The sequence below is a fragment of the Marmota monax genome, unplaced genomic scaffold, assembly GCF_021218885.2.
Source record: "Marmota monax isolate L192 unplaced genomic scaffold, Marmota_monax_Labrador192_F-V1.1 WCK01_AAM20220418_F8-fsc00070, whole genome shotgun sequence".
NCBI classification, from domain to species: Eukaryota; Metazoa; Chordata; class Mammalia; order Rodentia; family Sciuridae; genus Marmota; species Marmota monax.
The window spans coordinates 3169343-3185124 of NW_026692116.1; the positions used below are offsets into that span (position 1 = coordinate 3169343).

At 33.3% G+C, this 15782-nt stretch overlaps 1 protein-coding gene and 1 non-coding gene across 6 annotated transcripts in view; both read right to left on the reverse strand.

Moving 5' to 3' along the window:
• Positions 1-15782, reverse strand: part of Evi5 (ecotropic viral integration site 5) — a 210014-nt gene that overhangs the window by 42509 nt on the left and 151723 nt on the right. The gene's annotated exons all lie outside the window — the stretch shown is intronic.
• LOC124105516 (U2 spliceosomal RNA) lies at positions 5937-6123 on the reverse strand. Its single transcript, XR_006855759.1, has one exon. It is a non-coding gene; the product is annotated as a U2 spliceosomal RNA (small nuclear RNA).

Consider the following 15782-nt stretch of genomic DNA (forward strand, 5'->3'; position numbering starts at 1 on the left):
ATGATTTAGATTTTTCCAAGTATTTTTATAGCTTTCTATTTTCAAACAGTGTCCACATGTTTGTTTCTGATAAGCAGGTGGGAAAATGTCAGCTACACTAATAAATTTACCAGAAACCTGCATTTTCTTGAGGTTTTCTTTTGGTCTAGCTGATAACAACAGATTGCCAGTTAGCTAGTTTCCTAAGTACAACTAATTGGAAAGTAACAGACTTAAAGAAAAAGAGACTCAATATCAACAATTTTGATATTCTGTACTTTCACTGGAGACCTTAAATGCATACCTTTTGTCTCATCATAAATGAATCTTTACATCAAAAGAGCATAAAGTAACCTTTGTAAAAGGCATAGATGTACATTTCACTCTCTGATATATTTTTGGATGTTGGCAACTACAATTATGATGTCTATAATAATGATTCCTTTTAAGGCCTTAAACTAGACAGTTTTGTTTATAAGGCTCTGATACAAAATGTCAACAAGAACTTAGTTAATGATATGATATGCATGTTAAGTGTTTAAGGATAAAGTGTAACAATGTAACTTACTTTGAAATTTATAAAAAAATAAGATTGCCAAGATGGTAGATGAATATCTTATAAAGTAAAAACTACATAAAACAATTCATTTCCCATTTCTTCCCACTATCTGATAAAAAGTAAGCACTGGTCCACACTGTACTTCATTTACATGTATAAAAAATCACATCTTCTAAAGGTTACTTACTGACTCTTCATTTAAAAATCTATCCTTTGTTCTACTGAATAAGGTTCTGTATTACTACTGACAAGTAATACAGATTAAGTATTGCTCCTCCAAAATGTTTGTTTGGATACCAGATTTTTAAAAATATTTGCATATGCATAATGAGATATCTCAGGAGTGGGACTCAGGTCTAAACAAGAAATTGATTAATGTTTTATAAACTCCTATTCACATAGGCTAAAAGTAATTTTATACATTATTCTCAGCACACCTCATTTGACTGCAATCTATCATGTAAAGTCAGGTGTGGAATTTGCACACATGACATCAAGTTACTTTCAAAATTTTCATATTTTGGAGCATTTTGGATTTTCAGATTAGAGATGCTCAACCTATAATAACATCCAGAATAAGAAGCTATACACCATCGGGGCTGGGGCTATTGCTCAGTAGCATACTTGCCTGGCATGTGTGAGGCACTGGGTTCTATTCTCAGCGCCACGTATAAATTAATAAAAAGTCTATCAACAACTAAAAAGAAATTTTTTTTAGTTGTAGATGTACAGAATATCTTTATTTTTATTTATTTTTTTATGTGGTACTGAGGATCAAACCCAGAGCCTCACATGTGAAAGGCAAGCACTCTACCACTGAGCTACAACCCAGCCCAAGAAACTTTTTTAAAAAGAAGCTATACACCATAACTGAGTAAAATTTTTGAATGTCACATTATTTGAGCAACCACTGAATCAATAACTGCAAACAAGATGTGATTATTATGATTTGTCTAGACCCTACAAATCAGGTCCTACCTATGCGGTTAGGGTGGGATAATTTCAATACTGTTGACACTATATAATGGGAGATAGGAATAACCACAAAATCTACTGCAAAAGATTACAGAAATGAAGGCTGGGACTAGAGCTCCATGATAGAGCGCTTGCCTAGCATGTGTGAGACACTGGGTTCAATCCTCAGCACCATATAAAAATAAATAAATAAATATACTGTGTCCATCTACGATTAAAAAATCTATATTTTAAAAAAGGGATGAAATGAACATAACTTAAAAAAAGATTACAGAGATGAATTATAACTTGACACTATTTTTAAGCTCTATTGTTTTAATAAATTCTTAATTTATACTAAGATTTAATCATACACATTGAGCTTTTCTAATCTGAAATCCTCCAAACTCTAAAACTCTTTGAACACTATCATGATGTTACAAGTGGAAAATTCCAATCCTTGATTTCATGTGACTTTTGATAAGGGATACTCAATTTGTATATGGACATAAAGCTCTCTCTCTTTTTTTTTTGGTGGTGGTGGTGCTGGGGATTGAGCCCAGGGCCTTGTGCATGTAAGGCAAGCACTCTACCAACTGACCTATATCCCCAGCTAAACAAAGCTCATTTTTTAGTCAATTTTACATAAGGAGGAAAACCTTTTGAGGGCAGAAATGACAAAGAGAGCAGTCTATAGTATCATGGTTAATGACGTATTGGAGCACAAATCAAACCTTTTCAGAGTATATTATACTTCTAAATTTTTTAATTATATGAGGCAATAAGTCCTCTTTATAATCTAAGCCAGTATAAACTGGCATCTGTGTTGTCCAAAATAAAGTTTTTACCCAAATAAATATTTTTAAAGATATGGCTAAGTGAATACAATAATATAAACAATATAACCTAGGAAATATTTAAAACAATGGTTACCAAAGATGACTGTGGAGAAGTATCATTTTGGAATTTTTATAAACATAAAGATGAAGAAAACAGACTCCTGACCTACTGAATTCTAAATAACTGGAAGGGGGTCCTGAAAATCAGTATGCTTTGAAATCTGCTCTGATATAGCCATAGTGTAGGCTACATTTGAAACACAGTGGTCTTAATAAGAAAATCAACCCTTTTTAAACACTAATTCAAAATTCTGAGTACAAGCCATTAGTATATATATAATCATATCCCACTATTATTAAATTCCTAATAGGATAATCTATTTCCTAAGGATGTCCAATAGTATTTTCCCTGTTTAATTTTATTATGTTTTAGTTTAATTTTACATATAACAAAAATGCACCATGGTAAATGACCAAGACTCACAAACTTATTTACATATATTCTCCACATTTCCAGAGTGAATATATTTTAAAACATAAATAGAGGGAAACTGTCAAGAGTCCTTAATTTAATTTCTTTCAATTCTGCTATCAGTTTCACTTCACATTATTTTCCATGTTAAGTTTCAGCTGGTCAGTTCCCTGTCTTCAGGGGTTGGTTCAATTTTGAACTCAAATCCTTTTCTTGGTTAACCTAGCTCTCAAACAGAAAATATTATTTTAAAGTTTGGTAAGGTATGATGAGGAACTAAACAAAATGTTTAGGATCTGAGAAAATTCCACACACATGACCCCTATGACCAATAACTAAGGTAACTGTTTTAAAGAATGAAGAAAAACCAAAGATTTGGGGACCAGGAAAATAATTCTTTAAGCACTTGGAAGCATCAATATTTGTAAAGAGATATGAAAATAAAGGAGGGAAATATTCCAATTTTTTAACTTATTTATTTGGCAACGGTTTGACATAGTAAAATAAGCTATATTCTCTAATATAACAAGTGTGCGTATAGAGGAATACTGTACTAAGAGCAGTGATTTTTGTGTTCAACTACCTGGACTACTAGTGGCCTTTGCCATATACATTCACCTACTTTATTCCCACAATAAAAGGAATGAAGAGGAAGAGACAGATGTGCCCAGTGTGTGTCACATAATCTATAGTTTACTGAAAAACCAACAAGTGTGGCCCACAAAAAAAAAAAAATAGAAAAAGTGATGTTAGGGGAGGGGAGGAGGGGGGGGATAGATAGGGAGGGCAGCAGAATACAACTGACACTAGGATTGCTGTATGTATACACATGATATATAACCAATGTGATCCTGCAATCTGTACGCGTGGAAAAATGAGAATTCATACCCTATTTGAATCAAATGTATGATATGTCAAGATCATTGTATTGTCTTGAGCAACTAATAAAAAAAAAGTAGAAAAACTATCTGTGTAGTAGGAAGTAGATATTTTATTCAGAGGTAACTTTCCTACATCTACTTCATTCCAATACACCATTAAAAGTTGAATAATTAAATGTGGTGGTACAGCAAGCCAGAAGATTAAAAAGAAAATTTAAAAAAGTATTTTCTATGGTTCTAAGCAACATGTGTTTGTATGTTACAGTGCAATAAAACCAAGATGAGTATGATGTTAAGTTGCTCTGAACAAGTGTTTGGGGAGAAAGTGGGTTTAGTAATGCATAACCACTAAAAAAGGCAAGAGAAAGAAAAGAACTCAAAACCTGCTTAAATGTATAAATTTATTCAGGTTTATTTTGCTAAAAAGAAATTGTAATAAGCATGTCTAAAAGGCCATTCTTGTTTGTTTCTTTATCTATGTTCTTAATGTTGGTTATAATTTACCCTATCTTGCCACAGGAAGAACACTTCCTTAGACAGGAAGATAGCTGATTTTAAAAGCTGTGTTTCAAGATGTGGGTTTTTAAATACCCTATATGATCAAACAATTCATTAACGAGTTTTTGAGAACTGAACCAGTTAACATCTAGTTAATGTACTAGATGTAACAGTGAGGTAGTAGAAAGCACCCTAGACCAGGAGGCAAATATAAAAGATCTAGGTTTTTATTTACATTCTAGTTTTCAAAATTTTCAAATCTATAGAAGAGCTGAAGTAACAGTAAAATGACACCATATGCCCTTTAGTTTTATTTACCAATTAGTATATTGCCATATTAGCTTCTGTTCTTTCTATTCATAATCCAACATATATTATGCATGCAATGTACTTATGTATGCAAACATATTTTTTCTGAACCATTTGAACATAAATTACAGATATCATGACATTTTACTATAAACTCCAAAATGCATCTTATAAGGAACTGTCCTATGTAACCAAATGCCATTATAATAATTTAACAGTAATTCCGTAATATCATTGAACATATACAGTTCCTATTCAAATTTTCCCCAAACGATTCAAATGTTTTATTTCTGTCCAAAATCAAACTAAGGTTCATGCTATATTTGGTTATTATATATCCCTAGTCTCATTTAATGTATGATAGTCCCTTCTGTATTTGTTGTTTTTCATGACACTGTTAGCTTTTTTGAAGGATGTATTTGTTCAAGCTAAAACAGAAAAACCTCCTACTCCAATGAAACCCTAAGGAATAGTTTTATTCCTTTTTCAAACCAAATAGGTATGATATATATATATATATACATAAAAAAAGGCTGCAGGTTAGATAAAGGGAGTTAGTTATGGAAGACATAGGCAAAGAAAATTATTAAATATCTTAAAAGCAGAAAACTTATAAGAATAGCACTAGAAGACAGCTTTTTATATAATACACTGGTAAATATATATTTTGTTATTTATATATGTATTTTATTATTTACCTTTACAAATATTTGGTAAAATATAAACAATAAATATTGGTAATTGCGGGGGGTTTTTGGGTCTCTCTCTTTTTTTGTACTGGGTATTGAACCCATGGCACTTAACTACTGAGCCACATCCCAAATCCCCTTTTTCTATTTTATTTTGAGGCAGGGTCTGGTTGTGTTGTTTAGGGTCTCACTAAGTTGCTGAAGCTGGCTTTGAACTTGTTATCCACCTGCCTTAGCCTCCCAAGTTGCTGGGATTATAGGTGTATGCCACCACAACCAGGCTTTTTTGGTTTCTTAGTAAGAGACTAACCTATAGAATTTATTTATTTATGGTTTTTTGTTTTTGCCTTTTTTTTTTTTGGTATTGGGATTGAACTTGGGGGCACTCAACCACTGAACTACATTCCCAGCCCTATTTTGTATTTTACTTAGAGACAGAGTCTCTCTGAGTTGCTTAGTGCCTCGCCATTGCTGAAGCTGGCTTTGAATTCGCAATCCTCCTATCTCAGCCTCCTGACAGGCTGGGATAACAGGCATGTGCCATCATGCCGCCTAGGTTTAATTTTTTAATCCTATGAAATTCAAAGAACTTTCTCCAGGGTTGGGGGTGAAGCTCGGTACAGTGCATGGATAGCATGGATAAGGCCCTTGGTTCATCTCCAGCACCATAAAACAAACAAACAAATATAACTCTGTCTATATTTGGTATCATTTTAATCATACATAAAAGACTTTTAGCTATCTATCTTCCCCCCAAGGGGATACACTGTTCCTGGAAGACTGCAATACCAGGGGGATATATGGAGAGGGTAGAGCAAGCTCCTATTTCATCTCCCTGCTCCAAATCCATTTGATAACTTGTCCTTGGATAGAGGATATATCAGATATTAAACTGATAAGAATGGATACTACACTTATCCTAGCCAAAAGGTTCAGAAGTGATCGGCCTGTTACTTTTGTCATCTGTCTCAATGAGAAAAAGTATTCTATAGAATAGGACTAAAATTCTGAAAAAGTATATTGTTAGTGTTCCACCAACCACAATACCTCTAAGAAAGAGAAGACTTGCTATAAAAGGAAAAGTATCAAATAGGCACTCATTAAGTTTTACCTTGTTAACTGAAAGTGCTCACATGGCTGGAAAACTCTGTAGCTAAAGAAAATTTGATTCATTTTCTATATAATGGAATTATTTTGATTCCTCATTTTTCACTTATGGGAGTTAGCTCAGTAAAAGATTCATCTCTGTTTTTATTCTTTGGCCTTTTTTTGGATACCACAGAATTAAACTTCAAATAGGCCCAAAAGGCACTCTTTTGTGTTGTGTCTTTTTTGGACAAGAAAAAGATGTATGGTGATATATTCCATTTGCTAATGATAAACACTGTCATACTAGCTAAATTAAGATCCTGACAAGTCCTTTAGACAGTGGTGTGAATCAGATACCAAAACTTTTTCAAGAATTAATTCCAAAAGGCTTTTCTGGATCCATGTGAAAATTATTTCCTCTTTTTGTCATTTTACCCCTATTGCTGTTACTCCAGATCCTCTTCTTTTAGCTTGATGACTATTATGATGACTACTTCCTTACTCTGGATTCTTATCACTACATCTTTCTTTTAAACAAGACTTTATACAGATTAAGAAATAAATTCTCACAGGCTAGAGATGTGGCTCAGTGGCACAGTGCTAGCAGGCATGCCTGAGGCCCTGGGTTTGACCCTCAGAACTGCAAAAAAACAAAACAAAACAAAAACCAAAAAACAAAAACCCAAAATGAAACAAAAATAATAAATTCTCTTTTTGTAGCAAGGCCCCTTTGTGTGAAGTCACTGTAATTCTTTTTTTATCGTTGAAATACCTATCCTCCCCACTGGAACCTTAAGTGTATTTCTCCTCACAGGAGGCTTGATGTAAGCACAGCCAAGCCTCACTAGGACTGTTAAATTAAAATGTACTCAGTGGTTAACTAACTTATCTTTCTCTTTTCTTTTTCTCCCTTCTTCCTTCCTTCCTTTGATTGGGGATTGAACCCAGAGGCACTCTACCACTAAGCTATATCACCAGAACTTTTACGTTTTTATTTTGAGACAGAGTCTAAATTGCTGAGGCTGGTCTCAAACTTGGGATCCTCCTGTCTCAGCCTTCTGAGCTGCTGAGATGACAAGCATGCACTACTGTGCTTGACTTGTTTTTTATTTTGAATATATCTTATGTATATTACAGAATACCAATTATACTTATTGTTATGTTATCTGTCATCTATGTCTGTTAGCTAATAGTTCTATATTCTTTTTATTTATTCTGATTATTTCAAGCTTTTCCTCCATGCCAATATTTTTTACATTTTAGTATCATCGACTGAATATAATTTTATTCACTGAATAGACTAAACTTTTGTGATTTCTGCAATAATATGCTGGCTTCAGTTTGTTTTCTTAGAAATCTTCCTGTTGACCTCATATAATCATCTTGTTTTTTGATATCTGAACTTTACTGAATTTATGTTGTTATTACAGTGTGAAGTCACTGTAATTCCTTTCTTATCCTTGAAATACCTATCCTCCCCACTGGAACTTTTGATTTGCAAATGCTCTCTCTTTCTCTGTTATAATAACATAAACCATAATGCCAAGCCATCTCTTTTCATCATGTTAATAGTATATGACTGTCCATGTGTTCCAAATACTCTAATAATTTGGCTAACAATAACTCTCTGCAGCATTTGAGATCCATTTCTTTTGTCTTCCACTCTCAAATTCACTCTTACTTTTCAACTAAGGGAACAGCACAAGGAGAGAAAGAACCTGGCTAAACTCGGGCTCTATTTACTCTTCTGAGATGTTCTTAGATATTTTGCACCATTTAATTTGGGGACTATATCCCCCAAGCTAAGTTTAGGATTCTGAGTGTATCTCAAAAGTAAGCATGATGGTTGCTCTAGGCCTTCGTTTTAGCTAAGACAGGTATCTATGTCTCATCTCTCTCACTGCCTTGGTTCTTGGAGAAGTCTCTACCACTTCCCAGTTGGAAAATTAAACACTTGTTTTCTTTCTCTCCACCCTTGGGATGTGAATGAATTCTCTTAGGATTCTGCTGACTTGCCTACAGAGCTTGGAGCGTGGGACAGGAGGGGACAGACAGCTGACTTAGGAAGCCATGACTTGCTGGGGCTCTCTGCTCTATAACTGCCTATTTATTTTGTTAGCTGTAAGTTTTTAAAGTTTATTGCATTAGGTTATGCTCCTTTTCTTCTCAGGTTGCTTTTGGTGGAAAATATTTTTTTACCTTTTAGAAACATTATTATTTACTTTTTTGTCAGATGGTTGGTGTAATTCTGAGATGTTTTAATCTACCTCTGGAGCAACATTTATATAAATAAATGTATCTTTATTTAAATATGTAAATATGTATTTATTTAAAATGTAGATGCTCCTCAATTTATAATGGGGTTATGTCCGATTGTAAAAATCCAAAGTATATCTAATAAACCCAGTTTATGAACATCACAGGTCAGCAACACATTGCACTGCAGAGTACTGGTTATTTACCTTGGGGATTATGTGACTGATGGGCAGCAGCAGCTCACTGCTACTTGGGAGACAACAGTATTCAGCATATCAGTAGCACAAAAACATCAAAATTCAAAATCTGAAGTCTCATTTCTACTAAAAGCATATCATTTTTGCATCAACATAAAGTTGAAAAATTCTAAGTCTGAGGATTGTCTATAATTAGAACCTGGTACCTGTTCTTAATGGTATAGAATGTTCCTCTTGTTTGTGACTGTTTTCTCCTTTATAAAAATTAATTCAGCAAAATTTTTCAGTACCTATTATATGCCAGGTAATAGGCATACAGTAGTAAATATGACAAAGTTCTAATATATGTATAAAATGTATGAAAGTTAATTTTTAAAGTGAAGATAAATTCAGACACTGGTAAGAGTCATTAAAAATGTAAAAAAGCTGAGCACAGTGGCCGTGCATGCCTGTAATCCCAGCAACTCAAGAGGCTGAGGCAGGAGGATCACGAGTTCAAAGCCAGCCTCAACAAAAGCTAAGCAACTCAGTGAGACCTTGTCTCTAAATAAAATACAAAATAGGGCTGGGGATGTGGCTCAGTGGTTGAGTGACCCTGAGTTCATCAGTACCCCCCACCAAAAGTAAAATATGATGATGACATAGAGTGAGTAAGGGTCCTACTTTATATGATGATCAGGAAAAATCTTTGAGTCAGTAACTGCTGAGATTTAAATGATGAGAAGGAACCAGCCATGAGAAGATCAAGGAAACTGAAAATGTAGGAAAGAGAAAGAACAAAAGCCTTAATGTAGGAATGAAAGATCTTTATTTGAGAAACGCAAAAAAGTGGATGTTGCTTCAATCAACTTGTAAAGGGGAATGTAGGTTAAGAGGTACCAGAGAGGGGATGGAGTTGTGGCTCAGTGGTAGCGTGCTTGCTTTGCACGCATAGGGCACTGGGTTTGATCCTTAGTAGCACATAAATAAATAAATTAATAAAATAAAGGTATTGTGTCCATCTACAACTAAAAAAAAAATTAAAATAAAAGAGGTATCACAGAAGTAGGCAGGATCCAGACAACTCGGGGATATTAGGGCCATAGAACAAGTGCTGTACTTTCGCTAAGTTGACCAGATTCCTTTGTTGCTTTTTTCTTATAATTATTTGGGAATTTTGATTCTTATATTCTGTCTAGCAATGGTTACCTTAAAAGTTATTTAAATGAATGTGCATTTTGAAAACTATGATAATTGTATAATTCATATAAAGAGTGAGCTCCTACCCTTTGCTACTCCTGTGCATCAAGCTCTTTATAATGTCCAGGGTGAATATTTCAACAGTTTTGATGGAGATCACTATACGTAACAAAAACATATATGCATATGGATTTAAAAGCATATATAGTAATGTACTCATTATATACTTAAAATGTACAGATAAGCATATTCTGTCTTCAACACACATGCACACACTTTACATAAACACTCATATACAGATACCTGCATAAATTATTTAACTCATGCAAGTGGAAATATGACAAATACTCTGTCCATAATTTGCTTTTTTAAAAAAAATATATATATATTTAGCTGTAGTTGCACCCAATAGCTTTATTTATTTATGTATTTTTATGTGGTGGTGAGGATTGAACCCAGCGCCTCGTATGTGCTGAGCAAGCACTCTACCGCACAGCCACAACCCCAGCCCCATAATTTGCTTAAAAAAATTATAAATATATATACACACACATATATATATGCATATATTTTAAAATTGTAGTTGGACACAATACCTTTGTTTTATTTATTTTTATATGGTGCTGAGGAACAAATACAGTGGTTCCCACACGCTAAGGGAACGCTAGGGGAACGCTCTACTATTGAGGCACAACACCAGCCCCTCCCATAATTTGCTTTTTAATCACATAATGTCTTATAGAGATATTTCCTTATTCTTCCTAAAGGAAGTCAAATATTCTAGAGTATGAATATACCATGGTTTAAATGTTCTCCTATTGATTATGATTAATAAATTTAAAAAATACTGTAATTGAGTTTGATTTCCAGTACCAAAAACAAATCATAAACCCCCTCCCCAAAATACTATAGAAGTAATGTTGGAACTATGCACCCATCCTAAGAACTTACATAAAGAACACAAATCTAGAGTACAAATAAAAATAAGAACAGGAATTAGTAAAATATAAAGGAAAGGTAGTTTATCACTTAAATTTGCAATTTTTACTAGTATCGTACTAGCCATTGGTTTTTTTAGATTGTATGTATTGGCTGCTGGAAGTGCCACAGCCTTCTCCTTTTTTGAATTTCCTTCAGAAATTTAATTTTCCAAAGGCTGATAATTAGTTATTAAGGTCTTACATATTAACTTTAAAACATGAAATAACTACTTAATACATCTTAACATTTTAATCCTGGCAATTAAAATTGAAAACATCGCTTACAGATAGACATCACACCCTTAAAGGAAATAACAGAAACAATTAGTAATCTCCTTATGCTCTTTTCATAGAGATTTCAAAATAAATCTAAGGTTATACATAGGATGTGGGTTTTTCTCTGGGAGCAGTATTACAGAAGGTTTGTGGTATTAGATGGGTCATGACACAATGCAGGTTGCTTAGTCTCAAATACAAGTGTAAAGCTTATGTTTAAAAAATGTTTTATATTATATCCACAGATGAAAAGTCTAATAAAAACTGAAATTATGGTACACAAAGTATAGTGAACTTCTCTAAGTTTTGTAAAAATCAAACCGTTTTAGAGATAACTTAAAAAACAATTCCTTTACTGTTTTAAAGGTTAAATAACACTTTTTTTTTTAAGACCGTCTTATGAAACTAGGTTCAACGGTCATAGAGGCCATCATATTAACTTGCAACATGGCAGAATTTTTACATTCTAACTTGTTATTTTTAATTCATGCATTAAAGCAAAAATGTTCAAAGCAAGTTATAACTGCATATGAAATTACTATAGCAGAACAAAACCCAATGATTTGAGTAAATCCGTGAAATGTGATAAGTAATCAACTTGATTAATCAATATAACCAAACTGAAACATCAATAGCAACCACTAAGCCATAGTAAGTTACTACTGATTTGTACTTAACCCCGAGAAAAATTAATCAGAACGGTAAATGTGGTAAGTGTTAGCCTCTTCGTGACTTCAAGGTGACTCATTTGAAACATCTAAACACAAATCATATTCATATCACGTACTACTAATAAGTTTTCAAAATAGTTTCCTGTAACTTAAAGTCATGGACACAAAGGTTTGAATATTCTTTTTAGTAATCAAAAAATTCATAAAAATATCTTCAAAAAATGTAAAATGGAGAAAAGAAATTGGAGTTTTTTCCTCTAGCACTTTTCAATGCTAAGACTAATCCAATTTCAAAAGAAAATACATAAACACATACACACACATACAGAATGTGTTAAAGTGATACTTTTTATAGGACCAGATAAGGGCACAAATGAAAAGATCAGCATTTACATAAAGTCTAAAAGCTAGAAAAATGTTTCTTATAAATTATAGTTTAATTAGAAATGAATCAATTTTATGATCAATATTTAAAATTATATGATTTCATAAGTTTCTAAAAACCATGAAATCACATATACTATTTTGTTAATATTAGACATATTTAGAATACTTTTAACTTACAGAAAAAATGAGATGAGTTCTCATGTACCCCAGGCATTCAGTTTCCCTTATGATTAACATCTTATATTATGCTGTTATAAATGATGACCCAATATTGATACATTATAACTAATTAAAATCCACAGTTGTTCATATATTTTATATATGTGTCTATATGTGTATGTGAGTGTGTGTGTGTGTACACACACACACACACACACACACACACACACATTTTGGGGAGGGTGGGTACTAGAGATTTAACCTAGAGGCCTTTACTACTGAGCTACACCTCTTTAAATTTTTTTTTTTTAGTTGTAGATGAACACAATACCTTTATTTTATTTATTTTTTTGTTATGTGGCGCTGAGGATCAAACCTAGGGCTTCAAACATGCTAGGCAACTGTTCTACCACTGAGCCACAACTCCAGCTCCTGTAGCTCTTTTTTATTTTTCTTTTGAGAACAAGGTCTTGCTACATTGCTAAGGCTGGCCTCAAAATCGCGATCCTTCTGCCTCAGCCTCCCAAGTCACTAGGATTATAAGCATGTGCCACTAGCTTGATTTTCTTATTTTTAAACCTGTCTCTTTTTTTTTCCTGTTCTAGGATTTTATCCAAAATACTATACTATATTTATTTGTTATTTTCCTTAGGTTCCTTTTACCTCCAACAGTTTCTCAGACTGTGGCTGCTTTTCATAATCTTCACAGGTTGGAGATGTTACCATTCAGGTGTTTTGGAAGATGTCTACACTGGAATTTGATATTTTTCTCATGCTTAACACTAAGGTTATAGATTACTGGGAGGAAGACTAAGGAGATGAAGTTTCCATTTTCACCACATCATATCATAGCAAGAGTGTATAAATACCAGTGTGATTTGTGACTGATGATGTTATCCTTGATTATCTTGCTTAAGTAGTGTTTTTCAGGTTTCTGCACTGCAAGGTTACTCTTTTACCCCTGTACTTTCCAAACAGTACCTTTTGGAGGGAAGTCACTATGTGTAGTCCACTTGAGGAGTAGAGATTCATACTTTCCATTCTTGAGGACAGAGTATCTACAAAAATTACTTGGAATCCTTCTGCATATTTGTCTCTACTGCCCCATTTATTAATTTATTCAATCATTATATCACATGGACAAACATTTATTTTACACTCTGGGTTAAAAATCCACTACTACTTTAAATGTATTTTTTCCCCTCAAATTGTTCTGTTTGCCCATTAGGAGCTCTTTCAAGCGGGCTCCTCTGTCTCTTTAACACACCCCTAAAAGCTTTCCTTGAGCATTTCCTTACTTTCTGGCATTACAAGATGTTACAGGCTTATCTTGTACTTTCCTGACACAGTTACAGAATCAGTCATTTCTTTGAGGACTCCTAGTTCCATTTACTGAAGAATGGCATTAGAAATCAAAATCTGAATGCTAGATATACATGAGCTAATTTTTATAAGTGCAAGATGATCACTGATATTAAGGTACTTAAGATTTTATCCTCCTTCCTTAAGGAGACCTTGCTATGAGTTGGTCTTAGGGGATGTCCATGATAATTTTCATTTCTAGTTGAAGCAACATTCTAAAAACCTCTCTTTAAAATTAACTGCATATGGAAGTTGGATAACAAAGAATCATCACTGAGCATTTTAGGGAAAAAAATTTGAACAGAATTTCACAATCCCTAATGACAAAGTAGCAAGTTGAGTAAAAGTGTCTATATATCCAGCTTCTTTGTTGAGAATCACTGTTAAGATTAGATACAATTACTTAGCATGTATGAATATGCTACAACAAAACCCATTATTCTGTACAATGAAAATATACTAAAAAAAATTTCCCATGAAAAAAAAAGACCAGATACAAAATAGCTATTTTCTCAAATTTAAAAATGCTTAAAATTGAAAAATTCTTAAAGAAAGATAAAAAAGTATTTTAACATTTAAGTTGTTCAAACTAGTAACCAAAAATAACTGTTGTTTTGTGGTGGTGGTGGTATCTTCCAAAAAAGAAGTGTGTTAGCTTAGACTTGGCATATAAACTCTCATCCTTCATTAAACTATTAACAAATTAGCTTAGGAAATTGGAAAGTACAGATTAATTACAAAGCTTTACGGTAAAATCCATCACTCAGTAATCTCATAATTTTGCATAATTTAAAAAATATAATATTTTAAAGTTAATAGTAATGGTTTTATCACTTCCTTTCTATCTCTGCCAAAATTACGTGCTGATCTGGGTACACTGATTTAAACCTAGCTGCTGCATTCTATGTCAGAACAGAATTTTGAGTAGGTGTTTTCTTAAGTCAAGAGTGGTTGGGGTATTGCCCATCTGAGGCATCCCTAGAGGTTAACTGTTGGGCAAACTAACGAAAGTGGGTAAATGTTACTGGGTACCAGGAAGAGAACCAAAAGCTGGATTTGAATAGACCTACCCTGTTTTAAATGAAAAACTTTCCATTAGTTTTAACAAAGCAGCATAAATTTAAAGATGTGCTCTAGCAGATTTAACATGGTTATGACAAATCAATATGCTTTTCTTTATAATAACCAAAATACAAACTCATTTCCAGGTTAACTATCAAGAGGCTTGGGTTCAATTCTCACCTATTTTCCTTGACTGAACAAAAATTAACTTTTCTGTGTTTTGTCCCACTATCTGGAAAGTAGAATGGTTCTATTTGTATTAATGTAAAAATGAAGTGTTCAAATAATAAATAACATTCATATCAATAGAAGGTAGAAAATTCCACCAACAGAAGGAAAAAAGTTAATTTTTAGTTACCATTTTCCTTCAATCTAAATACTACACAGGCTTATAATTTTTCTGAATCAAGTTCAATTAAATCTTTTTAATAGATTAAATGTCATCTAACTCAATCACACTATGCTCAAAACCCTTCAAATGACTTTCCACATTACTCGGAGAAAGGCCAAGTTCTTAGAGTATATAATAGGCCCTACTTACCTCTGGACTTCCTCTATTTTTGCCTTCTTGCTCCACCTGAGGCTCTGTTCAGACATGGTTCCCACTGCCTGTAGGCCCTTTGCCCTTACTCTTAGCAGAGAATTCTCCTAAATTTGCCTGTCTCACCTGCTTCAAATCTTTGTTTAAATGTCAGGTTCCAATGAATATTTCCTAGCCACAAAATTAAAATAGCAACAGTCCCCGACTCATACCATTACCATCCTCCCTTTCCTATTGTTTTTCTTCATTGTATTCACCAATTCCTAATTATACACAATGTGATTTAATTTATTTTGTTCATCTAATTTTTCTTTCTACCATGAAGTTCAATGAGGAAAGAAATTTTTGTGTTTTGTTCACTAACCTAGGTAAAGTGTTTTGAATAGTGACTGGCACAAGGTAGGTACTCCATAAATCTTCACTGAATCATCATCAACACCCCA